General features: G+C 41.7%; 2 long non-coding RNA genes across 13 annotated transcripts in view; one reads left to right on the top strand and one right to left on the bottom strand.

Annotated features, from left to right (window-relative positions):
* The window catches only part of LOC116391880 (uncharacterized), a 24,709-nt gene extending 16,050 nt beyond the window's left edge, over nt 1-8,659 (top strand). The window contains exon 3 of the long non-coding RNA XR_004213297.1: nt 4,769-8,659. This is a non-coding gene — a long non-coding RNA (uncharacterized LOC116391880). The remainder of the gene's footprint in view (nt 1-4,768) is intronic.
* LOC116391879 (uncharacterized) overlaps nt 6,574-16,978 on the bottom strand; it is an 81,347-nt gene continuing 70,942 nt past the window's right edge. For 7 of the 12 annotated variants that reach the window (XR_004213285.1, XR_004213292.1, XR_004213290.1 and 4 more), the window contains 2 exons: nt 11,000-11,207; nt 6,574-10,885 (listed from right to left, as the gene is read on the bottom strand). This is a non-coding gene — a long non-coding RNA (uncharacterized LOC116391879). The remainder of the gene's footprint in view (nt 10,886-10,999; nt 11,208-16,978) is intronic. The other 5 variants (XR_004213296.1, XR_004213286.1, XR_004213288.1 and 2 more) reach the window with 2 other exon arrangements.

Raw genomic sequence — 16,978 nt, 5'->3', positions numbered from 1 at the left:
GTGTGTGTGTGTGTGTGTGTGTGTGTGTGTGTGTGAGAGTGGGGGGGGGGGGGTGTGTTTGAAAAGCGCTTGCCATTGAATACTTCTCAAGTCTTTGAGCCTGTGTTCAGCGAAGTTTGAAAAACATGACAGTCTCATTTTAGGTGCTCTGATGTCACACAGTCTTTCTGGCTTAAAAGTTCACTCAATATGAGGTTTGGTCTACTTTGATGTGGGGTCTCTAGTGAAGCGATTTTAGCATGCTATCTGCCTCTGCTGTTCTCTGTCACCCACTCCTGCAAAGACTGACATGGGAGCTGCCAGAGCTGAGACTCAAGCTTTTTATTCCTGGTGACTACAAATTAAAGATATGGGGAAGGTGAATTCAGGCAGCACCATCACAAGCAGAATGTTGAAACTTCTGCCAGTATTTGCAAGAAAACACTTTAAAACTGGAATGGAGAGATTTTATTTTTATTAAATGTTATAGGAGCCTCTTCCTTTTTCAAATAGCATGCAAAACAAAGATATCAAGCACCTATTAGGAGTGCGTCTCCTCGTGCATTTACATGAACAACTTCACCAGCTCTTTTGTTAGAGGAATGAACCCCCTGAACAAAACAAAGCAGGGAAGTTTATTTATGACACACCAAAAACAACTTGCAATTCGTTTCCTGCTCATTATGCAACATTTTTCTATCTGAAGCGGAGATTGTGGAGTTGTGTGTGTGTGTGTGGGGGGGCGACGCTCGGTGATAAAGATCGAGTAATCTTGTTTTATGCTTATGACGGAGAGAGGAGATCCTCCGCCCCCCTGCGACGCAACGATCACCTGAAGAAGCACCCGGAGCTCCACATGACTCCGCCGCTGCTCACAGCTCCCTGTCCTGAGAATTGGGATTTGGGGGGGATTAAAGCAGAATATTTCAATTTAGCGGCGGAATTTACCTGGCTGTGCCAAAGTAATTACCCCTTCTGGAAAAAATGCTATTATGGAAAACGCACCTACAAACGGGGAAGATACAAAGGGCTCGAAGACAAATAAACAGGAAATCTAGGACCGTAATGAAAGCAATTTAAAAAATCGCAGCGCAGGTGCCAGAACTCTTAATTTATGACCTTAATCGTGGGTGCGATTGGACTCAAAGGACACAAGACAATGGTGCATTCAGTGCAAAAGACTGTTAGAAAATGAAGTGTCCAACACGGAGAGAAGACCATTTTTCATCCTTTTTTAAAGATATTGTGCTTTAACAGATATAGGAATAGTTTGTGGATGCGTTTAAGAAATGCAAACATGAATCTGAAATATCTAGGATGACTTTTTAGGCAATTATAATCGCAGGGAAATTCAGTGCTTCACTATTAAGTGTTGGTTTTGTAGTGAATATGCCTCATGTATAATATATTAAAACAGAAAACAAATTATGAGGATACATTTCAGAATATGTATTTGCATTATTTTGTAAAATTCGGTAAAATACATTGTGGAAACATGCAACATAATTACGAGTCAAACTGATAGACAGTCATTTTTGGTTTTATATGGAAATCATAAACAGGAGATGGAAATGGAAGTATATAGGCCAGAAACATTTAGCTAATAATACTGTACTCTGCAGCTAGCATTGAACTGCGCTTTATGCTGTAAAGGTTTTCTTTGTTATGGTCACATTTACATTATTGGTGCATTAAAAGTCCTGTTACAAAATAAATGCCTTTAATTGCCTTTTTATACACACATTTAATCAATGTCGACTCGTAACAAAACGCGAGTCTGCCTATAAACACAAAACGTGCACCTTATATTCCGATAATAATGTATATCTTTATCTTAATTCTGCCATTGTTCGTCTGTGTGACGTGTTCAAGTTCTGCATCGAGAGTTGTGCCAGTTCATTTGTTTTAGTAAGGCCTGGACACAAGAACTGTGTGGTCACGTCTATGTTATTCGTTACTGTCGTATAAATACAAAAATAATACAAAGTATGAATCGGTTACGCAGTTTAATAAATTAACTGTGGTAAACTTCCACATTCGCGGAGTAGCAATCTGATAAATGCCTCAATAAAATCCAAAATGTTAATATTTTATTTTAGGAAGAAGTGGCTATATGAAACGGGTGTTAACAGGTGAAAATAAGCAATAAATAAATATGCTGGTGCTATATTCAAAACAATTCCTGTTTTTGATTTCTATGTAGCACCACATTATCTGCTTTGGATGCAGATTGTACCAGTTGCTCATTCACGTTGCCTTTCATTCTCACGTGAGAGAAATAGAGAGAGAGAGAAAATCAAAACAGTAGCCTACCTCTGTCAGGTCTGGAATGCAGGGAAGACGAGACAAAGGCCCTCTGTGGGTATAACCCATGTAAACAGGGCCGCTAAGCATTGTGTAAATTAGGTGGATTAGCCCCTGCTTTTGTTGGACGTGGTGTGTACACACGGACACTGATTCAGCTCTCCTAAAGCCATTTTGGCCCTCGCAACTTTAAGGAAGTCTTACATTACCAAACCTTCAGCCGGATATGATCTAAAGAGGGACTCCTTTTGAAGTAACACAGCACTTCACATCACTGTTAGTTCAGGTTGTGTTTGGGCGAAATGCTAAAAACATTGAATTCAGTCAGAGCCTCCATCATAGTTTACAAAGAAGAAGAAGAAACAGCCCGTTTGGTGTCCTAAACCCATCCCACGAGGCCCTGAATTTGTTTAATAACTACTGAGCCGCAGCCTGTGATGAGAACCTTTAATTATCGAATCAAAAATAACCAACAGACGCCTCAACGATTGATTTGAGTGACGTGAAGTTCATCAGGAAATGTGGCCATGTTGAACCTTCTCCACAGCACACACACACACACACACACACACACACACACACACACACAGATGTCTCATTGCCCACCCGTGGCGTGTGCACGTGAGTGCGCGCATGATGGATTTCGAGGTGTAAATACAAACATTTGCACATATTTCCTAATAATTGCAGTATTTGGACCAATTAAGCCAGATAATCTAACGGCTGGTTTATTAGCTCTGGCTAATTAATCTTTATATCAATCATCCTAATAAGATCCATCCAAATCATTTAAAAGAGGATGTGTGATGCTCACTGTCAAGTGTCCCACATCTCTGTCAGGTGCTTTTAAAGGGATTTTTATTTTGTTGTTAAAATTCCGTGTTTTTATTTTGTGCAAACTTTGCAGATGCAATGCAGTCCCCTCTTTTATTTTATCAACTTGTTTCTCTCCAAAACGTTTATGTACTCTCGGCACTTCGTGCTGCCTTATTGCAAATATGAGATGCAACAGATCTCCGAGAAGAAAGAGCAAACTCTATTTCACCGGGCACCAATTAATGTGGAATTGGCGTATTTGTAACTTCATGACCCTTTTATCTTTTTTGTGACTAAATAAAGCTGATCAGAAAATGTTTAATGAGAATCCGAGTAACCAAATTACACCAGAAGGCTGAGAGGCCCTCAATGTTTTCATCATTATTCATCCACCTGCATGCAGCACCGAGGCTTCTGTTTCTTTTGCTTCCGCTGAAACGTGGAAATGAAAACTTTTTTTTTCACATGTAAGTGTATTTGCCTTACTTCTAACTTATTTCGTTTGCGTTATTTGATTAGGCTATTTAGTTAATAATTTGCTGCACGTTCTTTGAATCGGGCTGCTGATTTATTTAATCATGACAGGTTTGTAAAACAATGTATAATAAATAACATGAAGGGTACAAAAGTCGCTCAATTCTGACGTCAAAATTCGTTAAATCATATAATCGTGAGATATCTTCTTATTGTTTCACACGTGGGTAAACTAATCCATTCACTTCATCCAAACTGTAATTGTCATGTGTCGATTTAGAGATCATCCTCTTCGGTGACACATTATTGATAAAGGAGTAAACCATTAGTATTGAAGTCATAATTATGATAAAACAAACATTTAGCATCTTTGGCGTTTGCAGAGGCTTTTCATTGTGTATCATCCATTCGTATCGTGATCAAAATACAGTTTCTATTAGACTTTAGATCGCCTAGAAGCGCGCGCTGACTGACTTTGATTGCGCTTAATATGAAATGATTTGCGTCTGTTTGTGGATTAGACTTCGAAAGAGGAGTTTCAACATGTGGTGATAACCTCTTCAAAGAGCAGAACATTTCAACGGGTCATCGCAGTTTCTCACATTTTATTAGCCTAAATGTTTTATTTATATATATATTTAGAAAACAGACACGTACAAATATCACGCTCCGATCACATTAGGAAGCTTTGAACCGAATGAAGGGTTAATTGTCTTCAACAGGCAGTGCAAGCCACGTTCTTTATGGCAGTGTTGTTTTTTTCAGAACGAATAAAGCTTCACGCCAAAGTGTGTCTTTCTCGTGGAGGAACAAGACAGCTGCATTTATTTTCTAAAAATAGCAAACCAAAAATAATAATGGAAGCCTTTGTTATTGTGAGTATTGTAAAAACGGATTCCATATGTGCACAGGTGGTAATAAAAAAGTAAATAGACCCCTGTCTTTACATATGATAGAGGGTCTTAATTATACATCAGTTCCGCTATGTTTTGTGAAAGGCTGAATGCCTCACTATCTGTTCCTCTGAGATATACATACTGCTGTCCAACAATCAGGGGGAATCAAAGTAAATCAGCAACTACTTCAAAGTGCAATGCAGCATGAGTCACTGGTGCAAGAAAAAATGCAAACTCTAGTTTTTACTGCAAAAAAGTAACATTAAAATGTGGGGACATTTTTGCTTACCTCCCAACAGGGACCAGTTAAGATTCCCATGTCCAACACAGGTGACAAGGAGATGCCCAGCGAAATAAAGCAGAATTTGACATGAAGGACTCATCTCTGTCTCTGCTCTTTGAGTGACGGTAAGTACTATGAGAAGTATGACAGAGCCATGTAGGAATGAGCTACTCACAGATGTAACATTTTTACCTGTACAGATGAAGTGAAAGCTGCGGTAAATGCAGCGAAAGCTTTACATTCATTAAATGACAAGGGATACTGAAACAGTATTTATTAAGCCATTAGAATGAACTGAACACGGCTCATTTACTGCTTTACATCTTCCTGGAGTCTTTATTTAAAGACAGGTCATTTAATTAATTAGCGTGGCGAATGGGTATTTTTACATGTCTAATTTTACAGTATGTCTATGGAGTTAACTGTGCCTAATTGTGTGTGTCCTGGAATGTGTGCGCTCATCGTAGTTGTCTTTTTGTCTGACTGTGCCTCCATGTGTGCCCATGTGCCAACGCAAGTGTGTGCCCATATGTGGGTGTATGAGTGCTCCACTGTTACTCTGTGCCTGCGTGTGCGCCCATGTGTGTTGTGTGCAGCCTATTAGTGGAGTTTAACCCCTGTGTTCAGGGAGTCACATCCCCTCAACCCACCGGGCTCCATTCTTACTGCAGCACGTTAACATTTTACTCTCTTCCCTCCCCACCCACCCCCTTCACTTTTGTCCTAAGAGGGCAATTAAGGAAACAAACGTTTTCCCCAAGATAAGCTGGCTGCCAGCTTTGCATACTAATGCAATGCCAAGTGGTTACAAATAGTGAGTGCTCTAATTACTGCCACTGTTTTCAATCAGAAATTGCTCAATTTCCCAGGATGAGGTCTCCATGGCTGGAGAAAAAAAAAAAAGCAAAACCTGACAGAGGCAAGAGACAATCATCTCTATGTGGAGTGTGGCTGATTTTGTCTGCGTGTGTGTGCTCATGTGCCCGCATGTGTGCACGCGTGTTGGTGCAAATAAACTCATCTGTCTCTCTGTGTGTAGACGCCGGCACGACCCTTTCTATCACTGCTGCCCTTGACAAGTCAAGAAATGGATCCTGTCAGCCTCTACAGCATTTAGCACCACAATTATCCCCTTTTCACAGCCGGGCTGCATTAATGTAAACCACACCAGGCAGTAGTTGCCACTCAGTGATGAGCACAATGTGGTGCACCATCTCTGGGTGAGCAATTTGGTTCAATTGTGCTGCTGTGTGATCATCAGTGCAAATCACGGCCTGCTTATTTATTAAGCAATTTCTGTTGGAGAAAATTAGAAGGAAGACTCTTTTAATTTGGCAGGAGATAGTAAAACCTCTAAAAGGAACAATAATGCATAATGTGGCTGACATCAAACAAAAAAAAGCAAGCAGGTTTAACCCGCAGCAACCCATCAGGGAGGTGTGTAGCATTCGGAAAGGAATAGCCACCGTCGTGTGGCCACCAGGAGTGGTGGGGCAGCGCGGACCAAAGTGACAAGGACTCGCTCCCCGGGTGTGAGAATGAGTCACTCCGTAGGATGCACGCAGGACCCATCCGTTGGCCTTAGCTGACCTTTCGCTCCGACGGTGGCTAATGGAGGGCTGGCCCTCGATCAATGCACTGAGAGACTGGGTTCATCTCTGCCCTTTCACCGGGCCAGGAAGGGACGGATGCTGCCAGAAGCCACGCCGCGGAGCCATCGACCCTGCCACTCTCCCATCCTGTGGGTGACAGCTGCGGTGCCAATGGGCCTGGGGACGCCACGCTGCCCTGCCACGCAGGAAGGACAGCCAGCAACTCTATCTCTGTGGTGGTGGGAGGGAAAGTCACTGATGATCTGCTTGTGAATGTCAGATCCATGTAAACAACCCCAGCAAACACTTTGGTGTTGAGTAGATGTTGATATGAAGGCCTGCACCAGTGTTGACAACTTGCATTGCAAGATGAAACTTAGTCCTCCAGAGCTGCTAGTTTTTATTGCCCTTATATCCAGATGTAAGATGCAGTGCATATTAGGGTTGGTGTAAACATAAGGACAGTTTTCATCCAGTAAATGCATGCTTCATATCGTCAAAACAGATTTCACTTACTTGCTTCAACATAAGTTGAATAGAGGTGATTACACCTAGATATTACAATAGTTTTCAAAAGCTGAAAATGACTGTTCTGTTTCGTCATTAAAGAATTGATCAAATAAAGCCCGACTCCAAATGTTGGAAGTTGTTTGCATTACTTTTGCACTTAAAATGTTACCGTAGGGAATGTTTTCTCATGCAGCTTTACAACCCAGATGGCGCACCGCTGTATACCTTTTATCTGCCCTTTTTTTGTCAATAAACAATGCCTGCACAAAAAAAACAACACAAACAATATTTACTGTGCATTTTAATTGCAAAGACTTCAATTACAACATGTAAAGATACTCAAAACAATAGCAGATAAAACACACACTCCATATGGGGAGAGAGGCGAAGACATCCAAGAGGTTTAGCACCGATTGTTCTTTTTATTATCATTAACGGTAATGTGATTCTAAAGCCCCCCGTGACCTCCTCACAGCAGCATCTCATCTCAGAAGTCATTCATTAGAACAAACAGAAGGCAGGCAGAAAGACAGCGAGAAAGAGACATGGGGAGAGAGCATAGTGTAAAATAAATTAGATTGTGCTTATTAGATGAACCACTTTAAGATGGTAACAGAAAGCATGCTTCAGAAATTCAAAGGGTTTCTAATTGTACAGTGCTTGGAGATGGAGCCGTCATGTGGAGACCGTGATCCAGTTGTTGGTCTTGTGCTATGTGTAATCACAGTCACACTTACTGTCCATTTTGGGTTGTAAGGCCCACAGGGAGCCTTGAAACATGGTTCTGAGCAGTGCATGTTTGGATTGAGATTGGGCTACAGTGTTTCTGTTCAAGACCATGGGCTGATGTGGGCTGTGGTGAAACTAATCAGAAAGCTTCTTATGTCTTCTTCCTCTGATATAAATGGATTGTACGGTCCTCCATGATTTGGCCCAGTGTTTACTGAATAACATTTCTTACACTGGAGTGACAGTAAAGGCCACCTCTCTCAATTAAGCCCCCTTGGTTCCTTCTCCGTAAGAGCAGTCTGACGGCGTTTCTTTCTGGGCCCCCCCCCCGGTGCCTCTTATCGTACCAGTCCTGTAATGGTCGACCTCTATACATGTTCATGTGTGAATGTACACATATGTGAGGATAAAATAGGATGCAGAGCGGTCAGAGGCTCAGTTGGGCCGGGGCGGCGGAGGAGGGGGAGGAGAGGGGAGGGGGGGTTGAAGAGAGCCGTGTGGATCCTTGGAGTGGTGTGACAGACTCCCCAGCCTCCTGGTAGGATTTGTTGGAATGTGAGAGAGGAGGATTTTAGCACCAGGCGAGCCACGCCAGAGTGCTGCAGACTTCATGCCATCTGTCTCAGCCTCCATCCTCTCTTTGCCAAACTCATCAGACCTTTATTTCCTCTCCCTCTATCTCCTTCTCATCCCTGTTCACAAGAGTAGCGGACATACTGAGATCTGCTAATGTATTGGAGGGAAAAAAAATGGCTGGGCTTAATAAACGGATTCAAAAAAAAAAAAATCTCGATTAATATGTATTCCTGGAGCTAATTGTCCGACAGCCCTCATGGAGATGAAATGTGTGTTCGATAGCCCTGCCATTTGTTACTTGACCAACAGGGAAGGAGAGATGGAGATATTCATACCATAGCAGATCTGTTGATCAGTTAATAATGAAATATGTTTCAAGTGAGAGCCAAAAAGTAAATGCATCATTACAAACAATTACCTCATTAACTTTTGTATTATACTGTATCATGCAATGAACAATATCTGAATAAAATATATCCTATAAATGAATAATGCTCTGTGTTGATGTGGTTATTTTCTCACTGAATTTAGAATATTTGATGGTTGGTCTATCCTTATGAAATAAAATCTAGATTAGAGAATTTAAGTGCCAGTTCATTAAATTGAGAATGTTACCAAAGGTAAAGGTAACCAAAAATGACCAAATCACTTCCATGTAGAGATTCTTACGCCGTAATTAACTGAAAAGCAGATTTTCACATCAAATGGGTGAGTGCTTGCGTGCTGTTTGAATGGGACTGATCTCTCACCCTCTCTCGCACCGTGTGGGCGACTGGGGAGGATGATGAAGGGGATCACTGGGTGGAGGCTGTACCGGCTCCATGTCCTTAACTTAACCTGTTTGCAGAAGTGCAACGGAGGGTGGAGGGAACGGAGACGAAATGTACCCTTTGTCCAAAATGGAACACCAGGTGGCAGGAAGTGGGCAGGAGGCCTTTGAAGATGACCCCTGGTCTCCGCGCTGGGACGGCCTCTGCGATCGATCCGGCCAGAGATGGCAGGGAGGGGAGCCAGGTGCCCCCAGAGAGCCTGCAAACCAAGCAGATCTATTATGGGCGAGGAGGCGAGCGGAGTCGGCTGGGGCCCAGCCCCGCTGCTCCCAGTCATATCACTGCTCAGACAGCCAGAGTCAACTGGCTGCATCCTAACAAGCAGGCAAATACTGACAACAGTCTGGCGCACAACAAGCTCAACAGGCATCACATGAGAACTTTAGGAAGGATTTTGACTGCAGCATGCTGTCAAATCAGTGTATAAAACATTGCACAACACTGACTAATTGGTGCAAGTGTGTATACATGCTGCAGTATGGTACATGTGACAAATTAAATACATGCAGGTCAACGTAGAGCTTTTGGAAATGTAGCTGCATAGAGCACATTTTGAAAGAAACTTTAAAGATATTATTGCTTCAGAATGTTGATCTATGTATTCTTTTACGGAACACAATCACAGATTGCATTTAAACGCCTTATTAAGAAACTGCTGCAGAAGTCGTGTGTTGAAATATTAAGAAAATAACAAAAATCAAGATTCAATTATGCTACACAACAGAAAGAGGAAATCGACGTCAAAAAAGGAACACACAAAGAAAACACAAAAGCAGAAAATTAATTCAGCAGATGTTTATGCACATCTGCACACGGATGTGAATGTGGGGAGGTGATCCAGTAAATTGACGACATTGCTTTGAAATTGTCAGAAAGAAATCATCAGCAAATACTGAACAGCCATTATGTGCTTTTGGGTGCCTTTGCCTGTAGCACTAATGCAAAGTATCTGAGGATAAAGCTGAAATAATGAGAGAAATCAGTGAGAAATGTGTAAGTAGGTTTTTACATGTCTGTAAATCAGGCATCCCATTCAGCTAGAACAACACTAGACTGTTCCAGCATTTGTATTTGGGCCAGCTTTGGAGGAGGTGAGCGCTATTAGTGTCTACGTGCTCATCCCTCTGTATCTCTAAGATGTTTACTGCACACAACATGCAAGCAAACATACGTGCACACACACTTAAACGCACAAACAGAAACTCTAATCCCGACCCCCCCCCCCACTCGCTGCTCCCCTCCTCGGGCGTGGAAATGAAAGCTGGGCACTTTGTAGAGGATGGCTGGAAGAAATGAAGACGTGTCTGATTTCCACAGCAACCAATGGTAATGCAGCGCTCCGTACTCTCTGCCCTCCGATAGGTCTTTGTCACTCTCTTCATCTCGAGGCCCATGTCATTCCCTCTAATCCCCCTTCCAAACACAAACAGGCCAATCCTGAGACAAGGCTCAGGGGCTGGGGAGGGATGAAGGAACTGAGGCATGGAAGGAGTGAGGGATGTGTTCAGGAGGAGAGAAAGGAGCACCAGAAGCTGATGTTGGTGTGAGAAGGAGCCAGTGTGTTATTATTAATAAAGCATTAGAAAAAAAGTACATCAAAGCATACAGGGGCTATGATATCATACATGAAAGTACTGCACTATGGCTTAATGTTTCCTAAGGCGTGTTATGGTGACGCTGCTTTGATTTGAAATGCATTGTATGGAAAATGGATTTACAGGAGTGGAGAGAGAAAGCTTGGCGTGGGTGCAGACCATAATTTAAAACCTGACCTCATAGGCTCTTCAAAGTCTCTGTGAGTGTGGATATTTAGGATTTACGTACAGTAGTGTGTGTGAGAGACATACATACAGAGCAAATAAATACATACGTACATGCGAGGGATGTAGAGGACACCTGCGGAAACAGACAATGAGCAATCACCGTCACATCCATATCAAAAATGCAGAATTTTGATCATTAGGAATACATTTTCTATTTTTTTCTTTTCTGAGCAAAGGGTGTCCGCACCTCATTATATTGCACTTGCTCCTTTGTCGATCGATGCCTGCAGGTAATGTGACATCTTTCTCATCGCTCCCCCGTGGCCAGGTAATTATCCTAATCTACCTTCCTCCTGTGCTCCAGCTCATGTGCCACACTGGCTCAGACCACCTCTGTGGCTTCATTATCAGTGCTGGGACTCATTAATGGCTTGACGGCCTCGCTGTGCAGGCGACTGGCAGAGAGAAACCACGGGTGAAAAAAAGGAGGAAGAAGCAGAAGGAGGAGGAGAACAAGAAGAGGGGAGAGAAAATTAGACACTAAAGAGCACGGGGCTGCCCTGAAGGTTAACATCTCAATCATGAGGGACAATACTCTCCAGTCCGACGGCTTTGTCTCCTTAAAAGTCATCGCTCTCTGATGGAGGATGAGGCTATAGGCCATGAAAATGTCAAAGAGGAAGTCAGGAGATCGGGCAAAGTACGTTCCGCAGGGCAAAATGACCGTGAAATGTGTGTGTGTGTGTTTGAGGTGACAAGTTGCAATGTCCATGTATGTGCTTCCCTTACAGCCCCCCCCACCTTACAAGTTTGAAACAGCTATAACCTCACAACATACAGAAGGACTGGGGGTGGGAATTCAGTTTCACTTTTTTTCTGACAAATGACACCCTGACAGTTGGAAAAAATGTTGGGGTCCCTGAACAGATTTCTCAGTTACAAAAATAAAATGTGTTGGATGAGACAAAGACAGACATTTTACATTCTACTTTTGAACCCCAATGAGAGCACTGACAAATGCCACCCCACCCCCACTCCGTCTGTGCCATGATTGTTTTTTCCTCTCCAGAAATGTCATATAGTTAAGAGGTGATAATTCTATATGGCACAAACAGACACTGACGTCTTCCAAGTGTACATAGCATATAGGCTGACACAGATTGAGATGGTGTAACATGTCTTTGCATCACTCTAAATAGCCATGCGAGCTTTGCTCATTCTTCATACGCCGAGAGATTCCAGTGGACACTTTTTGAAACCGATGAGGAATTCAAACGCAGTGCCCTAGGGGTGAAAAAAATATATTCTTAGGTTAAAGTTACAGCAGACCTCAGTGATGTGTGAAAATCTGTAGTACTCCTGTTTCTGTGTAGATGAAGCCGACATTCCAGAAAACTCAAAAATTCAGAAAACGGCATTGATAAACAGCATACTAAATCCTCGGAGAGTTGGTGTTAACATTTAAAAACAATGCTGATTGATGAGGCATGACTTTAGCATGTCTGAGTGTGCTTAGGCTTCAACCACAAACCATGTTAAAGACTAAACATGACCTGCAAAACTTAACTGCAGCTGCCACTACAATGGTCCACACTCATATGATGATATATTGTAAAAAGTGTGGGTGGGTTTGCACCAGTCGAATGAGCAAAATTCTTCTTAAACACCTCCACACTGAAACATCCTCTTTCACAGATGGAAATAATACTCAGTGCTCTTTTGCAGTCTGGTGGTAGCGTGACCGGGACAAATAATATGAAAAATGAGCAGAAACATTAAGGTACTCAGATTCAATATGGTCCCTAATTCGACCCAGGAGGGACCAGGACAGAATCCAATAAGTAATAGTGCAGCGAGTGGCTTTTGAGTTAAAGGGTCAGTTCGCCCATATTACAAAAAGAAAACCCTCTTTAGGTATCTAGCAAAGCTATTTATTCAATATAAACTAAGTCCATTGAGGTCTGTTACACAGTAACAAGGATATTGTTTATGGAAAAAGGCAAATTAAATTACATTGCATGGCTACATAACTAATACCACAATCTAAGGATGATATTTGAATCAGTAACTCCCTGTTCATACTCTGGATCTCATACTGGAGCTCAATAAGTGTCTTATGCTAGAACAACAACTTGTTCACGACACTTAAAGCCAAACAAAAGAAATCTGGTGGCAATAAAAATTCAAAAGATAGTGTGTGGGTGTATTAAATGGTTGTTGTAAAATCAAAGATTCTGTGTTTTCTCACTGCTAGGAGTGCTGTTCTGTATTGATTGCATATGTATTGTCCTCAGTGCAGCTACAGGTGGCTAGAATTGTTTAGAAAATGTAACTTATATGCAGATAACATGACCTTTAACAGTGTCCTTATGCAATTATTGACCTACATTATTTATACGAACGTTATTATGAAGCACTGTAACTCACAAACGGAAATGTTACGGAGCACACTTAACAGACTATGAACCATCTGATACAGTGGATGTCCTGGACACAGTTTCTTTAAAGTAATATTTGTATTACTTAGATACACCACCACAACTCAACTTACAGTGTCATTAACCAGTTCTAGTTTCATAAAAGGGGTTTGTATATTAAAAACGAGTAAGAGAAGGCAGTTCTAAGCTCAGGCAACACCAACGTCCTCTTAGAAGGCAAATTCTGCCTTTAAACAAAATCAAACAGCAAATGGGAATATTGGCAGAATTGATGTGATTGAACATTCAGAGCCTCACCCTCTTCTTATATAAGATTAAATATTAAAATGGTTCCAGTATAAAGTACCTTTTAGGACACCTATATTTGGTAAGCATATAAACGGATGAATTAAGGTGAAAGTAAATGCGCATGCTTGGGGCTCAGGAGGATATTAATACATTCTGCACCCCAACACAGTCAGAGTCAGATGGCACATGCAGCTCTATTAGAGGGTATAACTCTGAGTGGGGTTTGGTGCAGACAAGCATGAAGACATGCTTTATTTTTTGTCAAGGGTAAATGTGATGATACTTGATGCAACAACAATCTTTTCTGCGCAGGATTCTGAATCAGAAATATGCTAAAAATAAATATGCTAAAAAGGGTTCCGATGGGTTGCGAGACAGAGAGAAGAAAAATCAGCTTCAGCCGTTTCTTTGTTTCTTCCCACAAGAAGAAGGTAAAAGCAACCCTTTTCTTGGCCTTTCCAGGTCACAAGACCGCTTGAAAGGTTCGGGTCCGCTTATCGGAGCACTTCAGTTTCTCTGTAGTAGATCACACCCTTTTGTTTATCATCCTGTGGCATGCTAGTTACAGTGTAGCTTTGTGCCTCAGGTCTGGTGCTGAGCAACGCAACTACATAGTATATTGCAAGGTAACGAACGAAAGACTTGTCGGTGTGTAAAGAGCATGCAGGGGAGCATGCAGGCAGTTGAAGGCAGCGGTGGGACAGATGTTTCTTTTGCATGCAACAACCCAAACCTTATTCCATAAAAGGATAATGAAGGAATGTGAAAAACCTGCTGTTCTGCAGCTTTGCTTTGACAAACCAAAATAGGATCCAGCCAGGAAGAGTGTTCCTTACAAACAAGCATCTGTATAACAGATGAAATATGAGCCGACTTCTCTCTAAAGGCTGCGGAAAAACACACAAATAGCACTCACAGACTACAGTCAACAAAACATGGTTATGTCAAATATTTTGCAGTATTTTTGACTAATTGCAATGTGTGCATCTTTGCAGAAATGTGATGAATGTTACATTGCAGCATTTTGCAAAAATAAAAAGCTATCAGCTAGTGTATAACAAAGCCAAAATAGCTCTGAGAGAGTATATAATGTGTTTATCATTAACATATAAAGTGTGCAAGTTCATTCTTGACCTTGGAATCAAATGTTTTACTAGATTAACTCTTCTCAAGGGCCACTTACTAGCTGCTCCCTGAGCTTTCAAACGCATCTGACCTTTCATTACAGAAATATTTCACCAGATAAAATAACTTTAACTGCCCAGTTTCTGTTTATCTACCTGTTAATAGTCTCATATGAATCTCATGATACAGGATATTGAATATGAGGCGGTGGAAGGATACTGAGCACATTTACTCAAATACTGCACTTTTTACAGGCACTTGGACTTTACTTGAGGATTTTCTACTATTACATAAGTTATATATTTAAGTACATCACGCTGATAATACCTTTTGGACTTGTTGTGGAGTATGAAATGAGAGTATTGTTACACGACTAGTTTTACAGTAAAGGATGTGAATATTGAATCAACTTGTGCTGAAACACACCAGGCTACACCCAGCAGTACATGTTGGGTCATTAACAAAAGAACCAGGTCTGATGCTACACGTCATTGAGTAACAATATATATTCTTCTTATAAATACTACAATCATGGGGACATAATTCATTGAGCGGTTTAAGATGTGCCTTAAGGCCCGATCATAAGTAGGCTACAGAACCCGGTGAAACAACCCGTGATGACCCATTCACACCAAAAGAAGACTTGTTTATTTCCATTTCAAAGCTACAGCAGTATAAAAAAACTAAAACATACTCCGATCCCCATCCGAGGCAGTTTGCAAGGTGTGCTTTTAGCGTTACAGAGGAGTCTATTAGTCAAACAATGGGAGAGCATTAAAACATGCCAACAGAGTAGTATTAGTCAACAGCCTGAGTCAATACACCCCACTGGGCTGCATGTCTTCCTACAAACACAAGCAATTGCTTTAGAAGGCTTCGGCACTAGATAGAAACATCAATTACAGTAAATTACACCAAAACAGTGTGAAACACTTCAATTTGTTAAATCTCCTGAGCTGTTTTTGATAAAAGCAGAGCGGAGCGCTGGAGTAAGATAACATTTAATAGCCCTGAGATACAGTACATCGCCCTCGCTCTCTCCTTGGTCGTGTTTATGTATTGAATGCAGGAATTATTTATATTTTGATTCCTGGGACTTAAAAAGCATTATGAAACACACAGGAAAACAGGCTCAAAATATTCCCCTTTCTTGTGCAGCCTACTTTTTAAACGTAGAATCCAAAATAAAACCATGACTTTCAAAATACACATCGGCTGCACTGTGTGCCCAGTTTTCTGATGGCACTGGGACTTTTATGGAATAAAAGTAGTACTTTCAGTTTTGGTCCAAGATCAGTAGAGGTGAGAAACACTTGCAAAGTGGTTCAAAGCACTTCATGTGTTTATTAAGGCTGTTATTTCAAAGTGCTGGGATACAGGTTGCTAACCGCTGCAGTGAAGCCACATTGAGACAATGGAAACAAAGGATAAAATACCATCTTGATTTACACACACTCTTCCCTGCACGGAAGAACCACACATGACAGCCTTTCTAAAGGTAGCAGCTATACGCTGCAAAATGAAAACTTCCAATTTGGACTAAACTTTGTAGTGCTTCAATGACTTGCCCTGCTATGGTTGATTATCCAGGAGGGGTGTTGGTTGCTGGGGACAGATGAAGATTTGGCTGTTTCAGGGAACATTTTGGGAGGAGGGTGAGTGGGGGGGGGGGGGGGGGCGGGAGTAAATGAAAGACAAATGCGAGTAGTGCCCACTCAGCTATTTTCCCAGTCAAGATCAAAGGCACGCCGGACTGGCCGCTCCACGGGAAACTTGAGATGGGCCCTGCCTTTGTTTGCTGTTGCTAGGAGACCTGCACAAGGCTGAAAGTGTTTTGCAGTGGGGTACAACATCAAAACCATTTCCAATATAAATTTTTAAGACAGCCATGTATTTGTGTCCTCGGCTTTCAATTTACCGAGTTCACTGAAAACACTAACAAATAGCCGAATGACTGATCCCTCTGTTAGACAAGGAATACAGTTCTTGATGTTTGTTTAAAAAAGAAAAGTCGTCACAAATATTTACAAATGTACACTCTTAGAAAGGGCACCGGTGTGAACACTGTGCGTAGTATCGGTGCTTTGACAGTATGTAAGCATCATGTTGATGCACAAACTAAATACACCAAACAGTAAAAGCAAGATTAATGCACCTTTTGGCGCAGCGCAGGAACACACAGCATGTGAAACTGAGCACACAACTTAAATGTAGTTTGATGTATTTATAAGCTTCCCAACGAAGCTAATTATGATGCTGTTATGTATTAATGGGCCCCATGATAGTAAGGGTGGCTAGACATGTGTCACAGAGAGCTCATTACATATCATTAGTTCTACACTCCAATAATGTCTACACCTGCTGAGCAGAAGATA

The sequence above is a fragment of the Anarrhichthys ocellatus genome, unplaced genomic scaffold, assembly GCF_004355925.1.
Source record: "Anarrhichthys ocellatus isolate YVR2014 unplaced genomic scaffold, GSC_Weel_1.0 scaffold27, whole genome shotgun sequence".
NCBI classification, from domain to species: domain Eukaryota; kingdom Metazoa; phylum Chordata; class Actinopteri; order Perciformes; family Anarhichadidae; genus Anarrhichthys; species Anarrhichthys ocellatus.
The sequence above is the reverse complement of the archived record's forward strand: the minus strand, read 5'-3'. Positions and strand labels throughout refer to the sequence as shown.